This window comes from Ovis canadensis, chromosome 1 (genome assembly GCF_042477335.2).
Source record: "Ovis canadensis isolate MfBH-ARS-UI-01 breed Bighorn chromosome 1, ARS-UI_OviCan_v2, whole genome shotgun sequence".
NCBI lineage: Eukaryota > Metazoa > Chordata > Mammalia > Artiodactyla > Bovidae > Ovis > Ovis canadensis.
In genome coordinates this window covers 131,795,974-131,801,634 of record NC_091245.1, presented here as the reverse complement: position 1 = coordinate 131,801,634, position 5,661 = coordinate 131,795,974, and positions in this window count along the sequence as shown.

The following is a 5,661-nucleotide window of genomic DNA, read 5'->3' as shown; positions in this document are numbered from 1 at the left end:
ACTGCAACAAAGATTAAAGGAGAATGGCATGCGATGCAGTCAGATGAACTGCTGTTAGATCACATTGATGCAAAACTGTTGTATGCAGCAAGGACTAGAGAAAAAGTGACCCATACAGACACGTATAGAGTCCAACCTGCTTTCCAGGGAGAAAGCAGGAAAAGTGTCATCTCGAGTCATTTCATTTCAGCTTTATGACTAAACTTGCTTACTAAAAATGATGAGTGAAACCCTGGTTATATTGTGTAGACCATCTTCATGCTTGACTACAAGGGGGATACAAGGTTGAGATTCATTGACTATTCCAATATAAAATGAGAGCTTAATAAATATGCTTTTTTTAAAACAATTTTTTCAAGTATTCACAAAATTTCACAGGGGTAGTTACTGTTTGGGCTTCCCAGGTGGCACTAGTGGTAAATAACCCACCTGCCAATGCAGGAGATACAAATGATGTGGATTCTGTCCCTGGGTCAGGAAGGTCCCCTGGAGAAGGGCATGGTAACCCACTCCAGTATTATTGCCTGGGAAATCCTATGAGCAGAGGAGCCTGACAGGATCCGTGGAGTCCCACAGAGACGGACACGACTGAAGCAACTGAGCATACACACACAGTTATCGTTTATTTCTTTATTAAAAAGTAAACTGAGATTCAGTGAACTCAAATAACTTTTCAAAGTCCCTTTGTCACTTTGCTCCTAAGTCATGGAGTACGCTCTCCTTTTTTTTTTTTTTTTTTGGTTGTTGTTGTCACACCACATCACCTCCTACACAACAGTGTTTGCAATGGAGAAGGATATGGTACAACACCTCCCACAGAAGAAAAATACCATGGATTATAATAAAGGCATTGTAATGCTCATGAGTAGTTCTTTGAATGTTATTCCTTTTGCCTTGGGCGATAGTTTCTCACAAGCTTCAGCTCTACCAATCTGTTCCTATCTCTGGAGAAATGTCCAGACCTCTTGGATTTAAAATTATGGTTCTCTTAAATATGCAAACTTTTCATAACTTTCATTTATGAACTATCATTAGCTATAAGAAAAGCAAGTTTTTTTTTCAAATAATCATCACATAGAATATAATTTACTTGTCTAAATTTCAAGGGAAAGACTCTTTACAATTCTATTAAAGCTACAAAATAGAATGTGAGTACATGTAATTACTTTTCAACCAAATATTTTCTTCTTTATACTACTTTTTTTAAAATAAAATATGTCTATTTATTTTCCCAGCTGACTATTTTATTTAGGCTTTAAATTAAGAATAATACGCATTTTATAGGCATTGTAAAAATAGTGAATCACTCTACTTTTGTTAAAAAAACAAAGGGAAATTCTGTTTTAAAACTACTAATTAATGTTATCTTACATTGCCAAGATTTTATAAGCTTATCAATTCTGGACTGTTTAAGTTACCCAAGTGGGGAAAAACAAAACTAAACAAACGTTAGTTTAGTTTTCTTCTAAAAAAAGAACAAAAACTAGAAGCATTTCTCAGCCCCCAAACATAGCAGTACATATTTGTTAACAGCCTGTAAGAATACATATTTGACAACCTAGCTCATAAAAAATTATTTTAATAATTTAACCTCTTCATATCATTTATAATGAAGATTTTGAATTTTCACACTCTCAGCTTATTTTAATTATATTACTTGGTTCTGTATTATGGCAAACGATACTGAATTCATCAAAGAAGTATGACAGTGACTTGGACAGCAAAGTCATGAAGGTATAATTTAATTGAAGTAGGATTTTGCTGAGAATGCTATCTCTGGTTTTACTAAGATATTTTTTACAGCCCACTGTTAATCCCTTTTTTTTTTCCAGAAAGCAGAGCCTGAGGCATAAATTTATGTGCTACGGTTTTACTAGAGACTGCTGTCCAAGGGAAGCGGACGTGAGAGGAGAGGAAAAAGAAGGCACTCAAGGAAGGAGAATCCCCTGGAGAAGGAAATGGTACCCTGCTCCAGTAGTCTTGCCTGGAAAACGTCATGGACAGGGGAACCTGGCTGGCTACAGTCCGTGGAGTCCCAAAGAGTTGCACGTGCCTTAATTACTGAGAAAACAAAGTGCAGAGAACAAACAAGAGTATGCTACCAGCTGGCCCCTGCTTGAGTCAGGGATGGCTTCCTTTGTATATCTGCCAAGAAACCGTATGAAACTCTATCTCTCAGGACAGCCTGTGGTGGGATGGGGAATATTGTGGAGTGAATGCATTCTTTCAAAATTCATATGTTGAAACTGTACTCCCCAGTGTGAAGTCATTAGAAGAAGGGATTTTAGGAGATGATTAAGACCAGAGGAGGTCATAAAAGTGAAGTCTCCATGATGGGATTAGTGCCCTTATAAGAGTCATGGGAGAGTCTTCTTTCGAGTCTACATGCTCTGTCACATGAGGACAGAGGGAGAAGTTAGCAGACTGACTCTAGCTCTCATCAGAACGCAACCACACTGGAATCCTGATCTTAAGCTTCCAGCTCCAGGATTCAGAGAAATATAGTTGTTGTTTATAAGCCACCCAGGCTATGGCATTTCTATCACAGGCCAACTAGGCAAAAAGAAGGATATAGCCCATGGGTTCCCATATTTTGTTGGTCAGATTACCCCGCTGAGAGTTACTTTCCCAGCACTTCTCCCAAAAGGAAAAGTGAGAATTTGCAATAAATCCTACATGAAAGCAACCCTGAATATTCATTGGAACAGCTAATGCTGAAACTGAAGCTCTAATACATTGGCCACCTGAAGCGAAGAGCCACATTAGAAAAGATCCTGATGCTGGGAAAGATTAAAGACAAAAGGAGAAGAGGGTGGCAGAGGATATGATAGTTGGATGGCATCACCGACTCAATGGACATGAGTTTGAGCAACCTCTGGGAGATAGTGAAGGACAGGGAAGCCTGGCAGCTGCTCCATGGGGTCACAAAGAATTGGACATGACTTAGTAACTGAAAAACAACAGCAGGGTAAGGAGCTGAAGGGTTGTACACTGGTCAAGTCATTAGTCAGTCCCCGTAGCAAGAGCTGAAGTAGTACTGCAGGCTTGATCTCCACTGTAGAAGCTTAGAGAAAACAAGTGAGTAAAAGAGATGGCTGAGTGGGTCTAGGTTTTCAATAAGAAGCCACTAATATGGTCAGTAAAGCACTACATTACAAATCATTGTCTTAATGGAAATAAATCACATTAATTTGGTTACTTCTAGAAAAATCTCCATTTTATAGAAGTCTAATAATATGTGTAAACTTTAAAGGACCCTGATTCTTTGATGTAAAAAATAATAACTTCACCCTCCCCCAAGATAAATAGATAATTCTCCCTCTCCCCCACAAAAGACATAATTTCACCAAAAATTCAAGGCACTACAATTCCTGTTAGTTTTATGTATACTACATAGAGCAGTCTTTTGGAAAAATAGGAAATGATTTGAAAATAGTTTAGAGGTATCTAGAAAGACAATTAATGACCTAGAAAAGATATGAAAGATTAAAGCAATGTCTTTTCACTAAGAAATATAACCACTTAAAATGAAAATTGTCTCATATCTCAAGTAACATTATTTAGAAGGAAAAAAAATGTGTGCAACAGATATGTAGGGTGAACTTAATTATTTGTAATACACAAATAACTCCTTCAATCAAAATGGAAAAATTTTTTCTTTAAAGAAAAAGTAAAGTCTATTAAAAACAGCTAATAATAGCTAACCTTTATGGATCTTTTAGTAAGTGCCCTTTTATGTTCTAAGTATTTTATGTGTATCAAAGCTTTTGATCATTTCAACAACCCCACAAAGTAGATTCAGTATTTAAGAATAGCAAAACAAACCTCAGACAAAAAGAGACTAACTTGTTAAAAGTTACAGAACCAGTTACTGGTAAGGCAAGGATTTGATCTATGACATCTGACTCCCCAGTCAAAACCTGTAATGAATGTGTTACAATTTGCCTTTGGGCAGTTTATAAAGAAGATGCGTTAAGGTTAATAGTCAGCAACAACCAAAAAGGTTTAGCCTTTATCAATGTAAATTTTAGCAAGACAATGTTATTTTATATTTATCAAATTGACATTTTTTTCATTACTTCATTAACCATAGTAATATGTAATGGTAATAAGATTCATTAAAATGCTAATATTCTATCATCTAATTAACTCTACTTTTAGGAAACAAGAATAAGAAACTTGTCAGGTAGGGGCAGACATTTATATACCAAGATGATCTTCATGACATTATAGAATTAGCCTGCAACCAGCAACCTAAATGTCCAAAAATAGAAAGGTGATTAAATAAACTTCAATATAACAAATTATGCTATCATTCCAAGTTAAGCTTTTGGATTCTGCATAGCAAAGGAAACCATAAACAAAATAAGACAACCCCCAGAATGGAGGAAAACATTTGCAAATGATGCAACTAACAAGGGATTAAACTCTAAAATATACAAGCAACTCATGCAGTTCTAGTTCATAAAAACAAACAATACAATTACAAAGTGGACAGAAGATCTAAATAAACATTTCTCTGAGGAAGACATACAGATGGACAAAAAGCACATGAAAAGATGCTCAATATTACCACTTATCAGAGAATGCAAATCAATACTACAGTAAGATATCATCATATCACACTGGTCAGAGTGGCCATTGTTATGCACTGAGCCCGTATCTCCGAACCAACCGAGAGAGAGCAAGTCCACCACAGTAATGCAAAGGCAAGAAGGGAGTTTATTTCTAGTGCGCTAGGGCCCAAGTCTCATCCAGCAGAGTGGAATCCGACAAGAGCCCCGAACAAAGGAGTATGGCGGCTTATATACAGGCAGTTCTTTGTCTCAGTTACAGGAGTAGCTGGCATTACATGATTGGCCAGGCAGGATGAGCGCATGTCCTGTCTCTTTCTGGTAAACATGACTCAGGTCCTAGAGCCCGTCGTTTGGTCCCTAACATTCCCCCCTGTCCTTAGATCATATAGAGGAATCTTCCTCTCAGTCCTGAGACACAGTTTGATATTGTTGCAGAAGCATAAACAGCTGTACTGTATGTATGCGTTCCTTTACAAAGGCTACAAGTCTATTGATAATACATGGGCCAAAGGTAAGCATCAGTAGAAGTACTAGCAGGGGTCCCAGCAAGGTGGAGATTAGGGTGGTCAACCAAGGGGATTGTTGAAACCAAGACTCAAACCATTCTTGTTGAGCCTCAAGTTCTCATTTATGTTGGGCTAGTCCCTCTCTTACCAAAGTAAGAGAGATTCTCTTACTTTGGCCATAGATTCTCTAACTATTCCTGTGTGATCAGCATAAAAACAACACTCTTCTCCTAGGGCAGCACAGAGTCCCCCCTGTTGCAGAAAGAGCAGATCTAATCCTCTTCTGTTTTGCAGAACTACTTCAGATAGGGAAGTTAAAGACGATCCCAAATGACTATTAGATTGCTCTATACAGGTGATGTCTTCATCTATGGCCACTCTCAGGGAGTTAAATCCTTGGCTTTGCAAGGACAAAGCTGTTATTCCTGTTCCGGCCCCGGCTATTCCAAGACTGAACATAGTTGCTATGGTTATGGCAGTAAGAGGTTCCCTCTTGACTTTGTAAGTTCTTTCTTGAGGATTTAGGGTCAATTTTTGGGCCCAGTAATCATATATTGTTTCCTCTGGTCGGTACAGAA